Genomic DNA, 14,689 nt, shown 5'->3' on the forward strand with positions numbered 1-14,689 from the left:
CACTGGGTCCCAGTCTAACCAGCAGAGCCAGATCTTGGGCTCTATATAGGAGGGTGGAGAAGATCTCACCTTGGAGAGAAAAATGTTCCATAGGGCAGGCACTCCAGCAGGGAAGGCTCTTCTGGATCCCGGTAGTCGAAGTTCTTTAACCAACAGGATCCAAAGTAGGTTGTCTCTGCTGGCACAAATGGGGCGGGCTTGTGCTAGTGAAGTGGTTCTCAACCTTTTTAATGCCGCGATTCCCAACCGATCGTAAGTCGAGGACTACTCAACCGGTCGTAAGTCGAGGACTACTCAACTGGTGCACCACCGTTTGCAGAATGGGAATTTTGGCGGGCTCAGCAGGGCAGAGACAGCCTGGACAATTCCTATTGGCTTTTGAAAGCCAATAGAATTAGACTCTATTCAAGAGAGTCCATTCTATAGGCTTTCAAAAGCCAATAGAATAAAAGGGAGTAGCACAGCTAAGGAAAAGGGGGGGGGAAATGGCGGACTGCGTTGTTTGGCGACCCCCATGAAATGGTCGTTCGACCCCAAATGGGGTCCCGACCCACAGCTTGAGAACCGCTGCTCTAGAGAATGGGGAATGTGCAATCTTGAGTCTTATTCTATTGCTCATATTTCATTGGCATGATTTTCAAAAACATCACACTAAGTGCTAGCATCATTCCTACCGAAGAGGCCCAAAATAGCTAAGAAATAAATAAGTTGTTCAAAACTGAATATAGGTAAAATATTGATAACAAAACTACCTTCAAAACTATCCCTAGTGAAATAAAGTTATTTCAGGAAAGACAATTCCTAAAATTCTGTAAAAGCTATGATTCTCTGTACAGTTACTTTCATGCTTCAGTTATGCGTTCAGTTGTTATAATTTAGTCACTGAAAACAGATGTAGATGCCTCTGTTACTTGCATTAACATTGTGCAAAACATCTGAAAGAGATGCTGGGAAATGTTTAAATGTAAGAACAAAGCACTTCTTTTTGAAGTTACCACTAAAAGACCTGTTTCTTTTATAAGCCTCTTGTATCTGCTTTGAAACTTTGTTCCCAATTATCTCCTAATGCATGAAAAAACAAATCGTGGAAGAGGACATGGCCAGAAGAAATTTTGAAAAGGCCATCTTGAAAAAAATCTTGCAAAAGATGTATACGCTCTAACAATTTGAAGAGAAGTGATTTGTTCATGCTCCTGAATAGTGCATAGTCCTTTGGATGTTTTCAAGCCTATTTTTCTTATGTTATAAAATTTATGTTAAATACCTTTTTGGGTAATATATTTGCACAACTGTTAACCTCAACTATTTTACTTTAGATGAATTTAATTTTCCTTTACGTTTAATTTAAAATATCATCCCATTTCAAACAATTGGCATTAACATTTCTGAACAGATTGTAACAAAACAAAACCTACCTCACCTCATACAAAAGTCTCCATTTGATTGTCCCCAACTCTATTTTGCTTTGTTAAAGTCATGTGGTAAACCCTCGTGCATGAGATTAACATGCCCATGTCCAACCAACAGAAGTAGCCTTCTGTGACTAGGTCTGTAATACAAAATTTCTCCTTTGATAATAGTTGGTGTGTTTTTTCTCACTGTATAAAATTGAATGATTAGATGTCCATTTCTAACAGTCAAGCAGATCTGCTTTGTGGAGAAATGAAAAATAAACAGTTTTGCTCACAGTCAGAAATTTAAATCCGTGTAAAACCATTTAAAGTGTGCTTATTCCAAAGGAAGTCTAATTTAAAAATAAAAATGCCATTCTTGGAGAGGGAACGTCTTATTAGAAATGTCGGTTTGAAACGCCAATTTACATCCACCTTACAACAGTCATTTTAATTTTCGGCTGTAAGCATTCGTCTCTTAACGAATGCTCTTTTTCTTCTTCTTTGCGATTCACTTAAAGCAGGAGTACAGTACAGGCTGATCACGTGATTCCTCAACAGCAGATCCTGCGGACTAATTGCTTAAGGCCCGGATTACACTAAAGCCATAAGATTGGGAGATCTATAAACTGTGCAGAAAGTGAACCAAGAAGATAACAAAAGCACTAGGTATGCATGTTTAATAGCAAGCCAAACAAAAGAGCACTTAATAGAAAGTTCCGATTCCCCCCCTCCCCCGGAAAGGACAAGAACTGCATGGAAAATGCATTTGCTTCAACACAAGAATGCTACTTCTCCATTTTTTATTTTTTTTGTCATCACCTGGGTGACAGAAGCCAAACGGCAACGTCGGTTCAGCACCCGCTTTTCATAGGACTTCTCTATTGGCACAATCCTCACTATACCCAACAATTATCCAGTAAAACTGGTTACTGTCTGACACTCTAAATACACTTCATGACTATCAAACGCTTGTCAGGGTTTGGAAATGCAACAAGCCCCTTTCCCTCTAAAGAAAGCTGGGCTTGTTTTCATCTTTCTACGCACAAGAAACCGCATCAGGCAGGCGGACAGAAGCGTGGCCTGTAAAGAAAAAGGAATGTGGGCAATGCCTGTAGACAACAGACCGGTCAATATCCGCGGGACTTCAGGTCATCGCAACTAGGACGGAGAGGAGCTGATTTCCAGCGCAAACCCTTCGCCACCTCATACGGACGGCTCGGAGAAGACGGAAATGCAAAAGCCGCTCGTTCGGGTGTGCGCGCGCCTGGCCGGCCAGTTCTATTTACTCACCCCCCAGCCACGCGCTCGCTGAACCCGGCGTCTCATCTACCCACTCTCCACAACAGCCGCTAAGCACGCCGGCAGGACCCGGATGCACATCAAACGAAGAAATAAATAAATAAATAAAATGCCCAACGGAAGTGAAGGAAGGAGGAGATCGAGAAGGTGCACAGTCCAGACTTCCGCTTTTGGCTTTTTCTACCGCAAAGCGGAAGAAAACCTGACCCCAGAGATTGGTTAAGAAATCGAGGATTTTATGTCCCCATCAGCACCTGGCCAGGAAACAGTCTTAGGATACTATTCTCAGACATCCTAGATTTTTTTTTCAGTCGTATAAAATGCGACTTCGATACCTGCAAGGCTGCAGTTGAATGACGGAATGAGTCAGAGTTAAAGGAGCCATCGGAGGGATTGAGACTTCCTATAACTTGAACTTGTTTTAAATAAGAGACTGGGGAAACGAAAGTGAGAGGGAGAGGAAAATCTAAATCCCCTTTAGCATAACCTTTTACTGACCATAATGCAGTATTGCAAGGACTTGCCATAAGCGCATTTCTCTACGTCCTGACAAGAGAAAGAGCGCCTAAGAAAGAGCCTGGACATCAGTGCCCTCTATCTTCTACCTGGAGAAGCGGGACTATCTCACGCTAGATGCTTGGTGCAGAGTCAGGAAATGCAACCGAGAAGTTGGAACTGAGTCGCCTTTTCAAAACGCTACGGATCTGAAGAAATAGCCGTTTGTTTTACACACACACACGCACACACACACACACACACACCGGGCCCGGATCTGAAGAAATAGCCGTTTGTTTTACACACACACACACATACACACACACACACACCCCTGCCCCAGATCTGAAGAAATAGCCGTTTGTTTTACACACACACACACACACACACACACACACACACCCCTGCCCCGGCTTAGAGAATCTGGGAGAATGACAACAGGTGTCTTCAATACATGAATGCACCGTCAGATTGTTCCAGAGGGAGCTATGTTTTCAGCACAGATAATACAGTTTTCTTTCCCATTTAGCAGATAGAGAATTTGTGAAAGAAAAACCCCAAAGTATTTTCAAGATTCCTACTTCTACCTGAAAAAAATTGTTATCTTTCTGGATTACTCCATTTTGCTCCCAAAGTAATCAGTCTAACCTACCCCAGCTTACTATGAGGGTGAATAACAAGGATCTGAAAAAAAGCTTACAGTTGATTCCCAAGTATGCCAATCTTCTCAGTTAATTACCATTTAATTAATCATGAATCTGCTGGCAAAGCCCCAAACTGCTAAGATTACACAACACTAAATAATAAACTTGAGCCTGTTAGGAATAAAATTTTAGAATAAAAAATAAAGTTAAGTGACACGTACTCTGTAAAATTTCTAAACGCAGACAGAAAGATTTCTACACAAAATTTCTACACGTACACTGCAAGATTTCCACACAATTTCTACATGTACATGTACCTTGGAAGAGTTCTGCACGTAGGCTATAGGATTTCCACATTGAACTATAGGATTTCATGATAAAGTACATATAAGGGAATAGGTGAAGCAAAATAGTAAGGGGCATGGATAATGTATTTTGTTTAGGCGATCCTGATAAGATTGTAACCTCAGAGGAGGGGCCAAGGCGTCGGAATAGAATGTATATAATGTGTGTTTTCGCTGTGACTAGGTGTGGCTCAAATATTTATTTGGAATCCACCACGCTTTGCAAACCGTTGTAGCCAATAAATCTCTGTCTAATTTGAACTTGCAGTTTGGTGTTATTCAGTGGGCTAGAATTTCTACCAACAGTTTTGGCGCCCAACATGGGGCTCGAGACCGGGATCGTTTGTCTGCACCAGATCCAGAAGGTGATGTGGAAGGCATGCCCTGTCGATTTCGACAGTCTATCTCATCTTGTTGGTAAAGGAGCAGCAACGCTTTCCTCGGCGAACCCATAGAGTTGATATTAGACAGAGATACGAATTGAACCGGTGTGTGTGTGTTGCTGGCTTCCGGGAACTGGGCAACTCCGTGCACGGACCTAGGTAAGTGTTCTGGAGTGGCCAGTATACACTGCCTAGGCAGTCGGTGGGAAGACTGGGTAGGCCTGTGTGAATTTGAGACAGTGTGTGTGTGACATCCCAAGTATCCACTTAGCGAAAGTGGACCTCTGATATGTGAGTGCATATCTAGGGGGATCAGGGGGGAGTGAATTAAGGAATTTATGTGAAGTCTCAATTAGAATACACAGGACGGTAAACCAGTATGGGCAACACAGAGAGTACTCCAGGAAAGAAGTGTTTGAAAAAAATAAGAAGGAACCCCAAATTGAATATAGATAAAGAAAGTCCATTAGGGATTTTGTTGAGTAATTGGGGAAAACCTCCATATAATGAAATAATTAGTAAATTAGACATAACCAAGGAAGATATGGTTAATTTGTGTTGTTTTCTCTAGTGGGAAGATGAAAAAGTAGAGTGGCCTAGATTAGGAACAAATGACTATTTTGCTTATCAGAATTTATATGAGTATGTGTCAAGGAAAACATGTAAATCATTAGTCAATGAGTTAGACTATGCTTTAATTTGGAACCCAGGTAAATGGGTCACCTTGACTATGAGTGGCCCTAGCCCTCATAAAGTAACCTCAATATATTTACAAGAAGAAGAGAAGAATGAAATAGAGGAAGAAGATGATGAAAAATCCATGAAATATTTACCCCCACTTTATAATCCTAATCTACCACAACCAACAAATGTACAAATACCTATTCCACCACCCCTACCAGCTCCTGTAACACAAGCCCAGGGAGCTGTGAGAGGTGGACCCTATAAGGTATTAGTAAAAGAATTGGAACAATTGAAGAAAGATATAAAGAATTTTCCCTTTAAGGATAAACCACTACAGGCTTTTCCTTTAAGAGAAGTACCCAATGGAGTAGATGGCCAAGGACAGGCCCGTATCAGTTTTGTACATGAGCCTTTAAAGGCATCTGAATTATGCGCCTTTAAGAAAGAAATGAAAAGCATGATAGAAGATCCAATAGGGGTAGCAGAGCAACTGGATCTGTTGTTAGGAGCAAACATATACACATGGGATGAATTAGGAGTGATACAGAACATGTTATTTACAGCAGAAGAAAGACAGTTAATTCAAAGAGCAGCTCATTTGGTCTGGACTAGGGAACATAATCCCCAAGCACAGGGGGCAATTTTGGCAGATGTAAAGTTTCCTGTAGTAAGACCAAATTGGGATAATAATAATGCTGCAGATAGACAAAACATGGAAGATATGAGAGTATTATTAATAAGAGGAATAAAAGAAGCTGTCCCAAAAGCACAGAACATGAGTAAAGCTTTAATGATAGAACAAGAAAAAGAAGAATCTCCAGCTACATTCCTCCAAAGACTGAAAGACGAAATGAGGAAGTATTCTGGAACTGATCCAGATGACCCAGCAAATACTCTTCTGGTAAAAATACAATTTGTGGTAAAATCCTGGCCAGATATAAGTAAGAAATTACAAAAATTGGAGGGATGGACAGGGAAAAGTATAGATGACTTGTTAAAGGCAGCACAAAAGGTATATGTGGAAAGGTATATGTAGAGAAATTTAGACAACAGATAAAATGATGGTTGCCACAATAAACCAAGTAATAAAACAAAAGGAAAAGAATACAGAAGGAAAATGGATATTACCTGATGGATAGCAGGTGTTGAATAAAGCCATAACACGTGAAGTAATCCAAACACTCCATGAGGGTTTTAGAAGACATGTTTCTGAAAGGTATGGCTACAGGAGAGTTTTCACTGTTGTGAAACAAATAACGGCCGGATGTCTCATTTTGCAAGAAAGTTAATAGGCAAGCTCTAAGAGCAAAGGAAATTGGGAAAGGAAAGGAGCTCATTGGCTTTTGAACAGTTCCTTAAAATTATAATAATAGTTATTTGTTTGCCAGGAGAAAGTATGAAATGAAATATCTGTATGTGAAAGTGTTTATACAAGCAGTTTGAATGGAAGTGAATGTGTGGCTATGCTGATCCTGTGTGTGTGTGTGTGTGTGTGTGTGTGTGTGTGTGTGTTTCTCCCCCATCCCAGACTGTGAAAGAAACAGTAAACTGAAGATTTTTTTTGCTGTTACTGTAAAAGTGAAATGGAAAATGCATGTGAAGAGAAAACTATTTTGTTAGTGGTGAAATTGTTGCATAATTTCTTCTTCTTTTCCTGTCTCTTTCCCCCCACCCCCAGCCAGCTGTGTTGCTTTAAGAGCAAGAAAGACAGAAAAGAAAAGGGGGGGGGGTCTGATCTTTTTAACTTTTTTTTTCTGCTTAGAATTCTAGTTTGAGGAAGGTGAGCTGGATGTGAAATTTAATACCCATTCTTGCAGTAAGAAATAAGGTTATTTTTTTTTAAATAAATGAAATATGAGAAGAACTGGAATACACCTATATAACCATTAACCAATAGAAATGACTTTGAATTGATTCGTTTAGATTTATAAATGATTTAACCTATTTAATGGAAATTTGTTTCCATCTGAATGGAATCTGATTAAATTGGAATTTGACAAAAATTATATTAAAACCAGAGAGTTGATACTAGAGTTTGATACAAAACTATTTCAGTAACTCAGAATATTTTATTAAGCTTGTATTTATTTATTTTGTGGAGTTGCTTTTTGTTGTTGTTTTATTTATTTATTTATGTTTTTATCTCTGTGCAGGACACACTGATAAAAATAAATAAATAATAATACCTAAGAGAATTGAAGGAATTATAATTCAACCCTTGTTTAAAATGAAGGAGTTGAGAAAAAAAATAGGATTATAAATGAGCTATGTTGTTTTGAATAAAGATTTGTATGCAAACGAACTCAAGCAGAGTTTGGTGAGCGCTCCTTTATTGGCTCTTTACTAAGTAATCTGTTTGTAAATACATACGGACAAAGGAATGGCTAGGGGAGGGATAATTGATACTTTTCTATGGTTAATATATGGTTGGTTATACAATAAGTATGATATGTAGACAAATACATATAATGTTCTATAACATCTAATGGTGAGGCTATTTCAATGTATTCAAGTTGATTTTAAATTACCTCAAGTGGGAAATTCCACAATATGAAACTCAAATGACTTGGATAAAATGTTTATCTTTAGTATTGTTGCGAATAAGAACACAACCACAGAAAGATTTAGGATTGTCTCCTTATGAGTTGTATGGTGTGTCATTTATGCCTGGAAACATCTCCATGGACTCTTTAGTAACAAGGGATAAAGTAATAAGACATTATGTGCATAAACTGTCGCAGTATCTTGATCATTGCAGGAAACAAGGCTTGCTGATCCAAACATCCCCTTTGGAATTTCCTGTCCACAAGTTTGAGGTGGGACAGTGGATCCTGATCCGAATGTGGAAGGAGGAGAAATTGCAACCTAAGTGGGAAGAACCATTCCATGTGTTGCTGACCTCTGAAACTGCAGTTCGGATGAAAGAAAAAGGATGGGCTCATTATACACGAGTGAAGGGACCAGTAGCTGAACCAAAAGGACAGTGGACCTGTGTTCCGGGTGACAACTCGTTTAAATTGATACTTTGAAAAATTCCTGTTTAAATATGTTGGTACTGTGCTGTAAATGCCATGTTGATTGTTGTTGTTTCCATTGTATTGACTGTGTAAGATGTACTGGATGTGAAGAATATTTTGGACCATACGATATAGTACTCATTGAAAAGAAATTGAAACCTTTTGAGGAATATACTGAGACATTGACTGGAGTGGTAAGATATACTCTAAAAGATACTCCTTCTATCCAATTAGTCCAGGAAGAACAACGAGAAGCCTTCATAAAATATCACAGTTTAGAAGAAGATTAATATAAAATATAATTAATATAAAATGCGAATATTTGTCCCTGGCTGTATATCTCTCCCTCTCTAGGGAGTGATATAGAAGAGCAACAGAAGCAGAAGGATGTGAGCCTGCATTACCAATGCCACCAAAGGGGTGTGCATTTCAATCTATATGTCAATTAAATAAAACACAATATTCAGTTTGTAAGGAAGAGACAAAAAGATACAATGCTATGATCCATCAATGCCAACATATTTGAATTTCAGTATATATGTGGGTTTAGCTAAAGTAGGAGTGAGACAGAGACCTGAAGGTGAAGAAAGATTAATATACATTAATTCTACTAAAATATTAGAAAAAGGGACAGAAAAAGCTTTGATACAATTTGATGCATGCACAGTATTAAGTTTATCTTATCTCGCCACAAAGTGTGGAGACTCTAGTTGGATCTCAGCCTATAAACAAAATCATAAATATATATGTTCCACTATTTTGAACTTTGCACATAGAAACCCCAATCAATGGTTACTTTGTGGGGGATCTATTAAATGTTCAGGGTGGAGTTGTGTGTGTATTACACTGGAGGAGGTTATCCAGGATGTAATGGTATTACCAAATTTAAAAGAATATATGGAACTAATATGATGGAGTTGGAAATCACTAAGAACCATTCTGATATAGTAAGTTATGGATTTGGGATAGACGGAACAGGAACAGATCCATTAACTTATATCACTATAAAGAAAGAAAAGATATATTAGCTAAGGAAGGAGGGGTATGTGGGAAGTTTAATTTAACGAATTTTTGCTTACAAATAGATGAAACAGGTGCAGAAGTGAAGCAATTAACCACTGAAATGAGACAACTTGTACATGTTCCAGTCCAGACTTGGACTGGTCTTTTAGATGAAGGGGGATTTTTGGGAGGAATCTTTTGCAATTGGAAAGAAGCATTATTCATGGTGGGCATAATATTATTAGGACTAATGTGTTTGCCCTGCCTAATTCCTATGATTAAAAATTTAATCCATACAACTGTAACAAGTATAACGGATGGCATCAAACAGGAGGAAAAGATACAGGCACTGTTAGCCTTTAAGGAAATCAACGACAACGCAGACATAATAGAAAATAAACACAAAGAAGAAATTGAAATGAATTTAAAAAGATTCTAAAATTTTATTAAGTGTGAAAAGAAAAAGGGTGGATCTGTTAGGAATAAAATTTTAGAATAAAAAATAAAGTTAAGTGACACATACTCTGTAAAATTTCTAAACGCAGACAGAAAGATTTCTACACAAAATTTCTACACGTACACTGCAAGATTTCCACACAATTTCTACATGTACACGTACCTTGGAAGAGTTCTGCACGTAGGCTATAGGATTTCCACATTGAACTATAGGATTTCATGATAAAGTACATATAAGGGAATAGGTGAAGCAAAATAGTAAGGGGCATGGATAATGTATTTTGTTTAGGCGATCCTGATAAGATTGTAACCTCAGAGGAGGGGCCAAGGCGTCGGAATAGAATGTATATAATGTGTGTTTTCGCTGTGACTAGGTGTGGCTCAAATATTTATTTGGAGTCCACCACGCTTTGCAAACCGTTGTAGCCAATAAATCTCTGTCTAATTTCAACTTGCAGTTTGGTGTTATTCAGTGGGCTAGAATTTCTACCAACAAGCCTTACATGCTTCAGTGACTGGCTTCACACAACATGCTGCCAAAGCCAAATCAACCAAGAATTTAGCCATTACTCATTTCACCCCAATTCTAATGCTCCTATAGAAATACTTCAAAACTCTACTCGTTGAGGTCCTATGATATAAAAACTACATATGTGAAAATTAAAGAAGAAAATGCAACTCAGATTTTTTTTATGTTACCAGAATGCTTAAATCAAATCTGAAAATTAAATCCATTTGGAATATTTGATATCCATTATATTGTCAACATCTTATTTCTTGCCTATCTGTATCCAGTGAAATCTAAATAATTTAATTATGGTTTTGATCCACCATTTTTCCTATGTATCTTTAAGTAATTTCCATCGCATACACCTTTCAGTCAAAATTTTTCCCATATGTTATTACTCAATTTTAATTCACATTTTGAATACAATGTTTGATGACATCACCAAATACTATTCTTCTCTTGCTTTCTAATAAGAGCAAATATGCTTTAAAACAGACAGGTGGTGAAAGCAGGTACACAACCTTTTTTGTTTTAAGAACATGGGACAAAATGTTAAAGTAGACCCTACTTTTTTTTAATCTGCAACATAAAACCAGAAATTGCCAAAAGAAAACAGCAAAATCCAGAGCTCAAGAACATGTCTTCCTTCCATATTTCCATAAAGGAGATGAAATTTAGAAATATCCCAATTTAAGTATTGTTTTTAACATTTTAAATATTTCAGATAAAAATCAGTAGCTTTTATCCTAGTATAAAGTAATTAAAGAATTATTCTGGAATATGTTGAACTGCTATCTGGTACTTCCTCTTTTGTTTCTGATATATTGCTAACAGAAAAAACGGACAAGTACACATAATAAATCAACTGATATATAATTTGTAATTTAAAACAAAAGTAATATTGAGAAATAGATATGTAACAAAAGTTTGTACCTTAAGTTGCACTTATCAACAAGTGATTTGTGAGGCAACTACCGTAGTGACACAAAAGGTTCCTGTACTATTGCAAATAGACAACTTTTGGTCTGTTAGGAGATAAGAAAATCAGATCCCCTGCCTGGAAAATACATTTAAAAAGGTGTAATCAACATTTTTTATAAAATGAACCATATACATTCACCATCTTCACCAATCCCACAAATGGTTCATTCAAAAATTATCTTCTGATATTCTTTGTCCCTTCCATTTTTTTATTTTTATTTTTTTATTTACTTATATTTAATACATTTTACTGAATTATAAACTACAAAATACAATGTAAATAATAGGACACAATGGGGAGGAAAAAGGGAAAGGAAAATGAGGGAGGAAAAAAAAAGACACTGATTTCCGACTTTCTACGTTGCAGTAGATAGAATAAAACATTAACATCAAACCTCAACTTTTTACTTTTTCATAATAGTATAAACTAGCCATTTCTGTACTAACAAATCAATCTAATCAGTAAAAACCATCAAAGTTTCTTTTTTTTTCCACCTCAAGCACAAAGTCCAGAAGCGGTGTCCATATAGAAACAAAAGTAGTAATAATAATAATAATAATAATAACAACAACAACAACAACAATAACAACAACCACCAGTGAGGCACTACCTTGACGTGGTTGTGGGGCTTGTGTACTCTGAGGAAGATGAGAGCTATGCCAGAGGTTCAACCATACTGGACAGGTCTCATCAGAGGAGTCAGACAAAGAGTGTCTCTCCCATAAAAAATATGGTGAGACGTAAATTTCAGAATGCCATACCGGCTCGGACGTCGCCCGGGTTAACAAGGTCCGCGCTAGATATTGGAGTTCCTGGATATCTGGTGAAAAATGGGTTACAGGACTCAGGACTGTTGGCTGAGCAACCAGGGCCAGCAGCTGCAGAACTACTGGAAGAAAAGGTGTTTACCCGTCGCAGATACACAGTGATGGAAAACAAAGAAATAATGATCTGTTACTACAGATCAAGTCCAACAAGACGAGGATATCTAAAACGAATGCACCATTCTGGAAAGAACAACATCCAGAATCAGAAATAACAGAACAGAGACTAGCAGATCAACGCCGATTTATAACACGAAATAAAGTATTTACAGAAACAGAATTGGACGAACTGCAAAGGTTTACCCAGGGCAAAGAAATCAAAGCCTTACAAGAAGTAATTCAGAATGTAGAGGCAAACCAGGGGGAGTTGGCAGTGAAAGAATCCAGTAGAGATATACAACTGTTCTCATTTGGAAACCAGGCACCTCTTCCTCAGGAAGAACAAAACCCTCTAACTAAAGAAATAAAAGAATTGAAACAAAGAATAATTGAGCATCTAGAACAGCACAAAAACAACAGAATAAGGCTGCCTGCATTGAAGCTTGTTCAAAAGAAACAGCTAGCACAAGCATTAAAAGATGCAAATACTGCAATAGCAAGTATAAGCACCAATTCACTGCAAGAAACAAACCAACTAATGTACAGCACAGCTGCAGTTATAACAGAATACCTGGGATGTAAAATCAACAAAAAAGAAAAACAAACAAACAGTGCACCCAAAAATGGAAGGTTAGACTAGAAAATAAGATCAGCAAGTTAAGATCACATGCAAGCAAGCTAGAACAGATGAAAGAAAAGAAGCTGAAGAACAAGAAGACCAAAGAATACCTAATCAAGAAATACCACTTAGAAACAAGGAAGATCAAGGAAGCACTGGAAATAATAAAGCAACAAATAACAGCTATAGCCAGGAAAATCAGTAGATATGAAGCTCGAATTGCAAACTATAGGCAGAACCTCCAATTTCAATCCAATCAGAAACGTTTCTACCAATCCATCAATGGAGAAACTGCAAGGAATCAGTCAGTACCTGACAAGGAAGAAACAGTGCAATTCTGGAAGCAGATATGGAATAACCCAAAGAAATACAACAAGGATGCGGCTTGGTTAAGAAAGGTGGATGCAAATAGAACAGAAGCTGAAATGAAAGAACTAGTAATAACAACAAAAATGGTAGAAAAAGGAGCAAAGAAAATCAAAAATTGGTCAGCACCAGGTGAAGATGAACTGCATGGGTTTTGGTTGAAACATCTAACTGTTATACACCCACTCATTGCCAAGCAGTTCAACAATATACTACAAGGAGGAGAAATTGAAAAGTGGCTAACAACTGGGAAAACCTACCTAATAATGAAAAATCCAGCAAAAGGGGCAACACCAGGTAACTACAGGCCAATTACCTGCTTACCAACAACTTTCAAATTACTAACTGGTGTGGTAGCTGATGCAGTACAACAGCATCTAGTTGAAAACAATCTCTTTCCACCTGAGCAGAAAGGAAACCGCCCCAATAGCAGAGGAACAAAAGATCAACTCCTAATAGACAAAATGATCTTGGAAAACTGCAAGAAAAGGAAGACCAACCTGAATGTGGCATGGATTGACTACAAAAAGGCATTTGACTCTCTGCCACATGATTGGATAATCAAGTGCCTAGAAATAACAGGAGTCAGTAGAAACATCAGAAAATTTGTGCAAAGATCGATGGCACAATGGAAGACACAGTTGCAGATCAATGGTGAGAGGCTGGGAGAGGTTAATATCAAGAGAGGAATATTTCAAGGAGATTCATTATCACCATTACTATTTGTTATTGCACTGTTTCCTCTGTCAACAATACTGAATAACTCAGGACATGGCTATCAAACATCAAAAACATCTGCCAGACTATCCCACCTCCTTTACATGGATGATCTGAAGCTGTATGGAAAAACATCATCTGAAATAGAATCGCTGCTCAACACTGTCCGTATATATAGCCAAGATATTGTAATGGAGTTTGGCTTGGACAAATGTGCCACACTTACTATCAAACAAGGAAAAATAGTGAAAACTGAAGGAATCAAGATGCCCCACGAAAATAACATTAAGAGTCTGGATGAGGAAGAGTACTACAAATACTTGGGTATCCTTCAAGCTGACAACATCAAGCACACTGAAGTCAAGAAAAAGATTAGAGGTGAATACATCAAGAGAGTGAAGAAGATCTTAAAGTCCAAACTCAATGGAGGAAATACCATAAAGGCAATCAACACCTGGGCAATCCCAGTCATTAGGTACACAGCTGGAATAGTGGACTGGACTCAAGCAGAACTAAAAGCAATGGATAGGCAGACCAGAAAAATAATGACAATGAATCATGCCCTTCATCCACGCAGTGACATTGATAGACTTTATCTACAAGGCAAATAGGTGGGCGTGGAATGCTACAAGTACATCAGATGGTTGAAGAAGAAAAAATGGCTTTGGAAGAATATCTGAAGAACAATGATGAAGATGCACTGAAATTAGTATATCAGGAAGGCTTACTGACTACTGGAGAGACCAAACTGGCCTACAAGAAAGACCAAATGAAGAACAGAATAGAGGCATGGAAGACAAAGCACTACATGGCCAATACATGAAAAAAAAAAAAAAATAATAATAAGACCTGGCAA

General features: G+C 37.8%; 1 protein-coding gene across 2 annotated transcripts in view; it reads right to left on the minus strand.

Moving 5' to 3' along the window:
• LOC120297791 (sodium-dependent phosphate transporter 2-like) overlaps positions 1-6,647 on the minus strand; it is an 81,506-nt gene extending 74,859 nt beyond the window's left edge. The window contains exon 1 of one of the 2 annotated variants that reach the window (XM_039320816.1): positions 6,372-6,647. The gene's annotated coding sequence lies outside the window, so the exon portion shown is untranslated. Of the gene's footprint in view, positions 1-2,518; positions 2,758-6,371 lie in introns of those variants that run through there. The other variant, XM_039320813.1, reaches the window with a different exon arrangement.
• Positions 6,648-14,689: the final 8,042 nt, after the last annotated feature.

This window comes from Crotalus tigris, unplaced genomic scaffold (genome assembly GCF_016545835.1).
Source record: "Crotalus tigris isolate CLP2741 ecotype Arizona unplaced genomic scaffold, ASM1654583v1 scf7180000023708.825605204:138715, whole genome shotgun sequence".
Taxonomy (NCBI): Eukaryota; Metazoa; Chordata; class Lepidosauria; order Squamata; family Viperidae; genus Crotalus; species Crotalus tigris.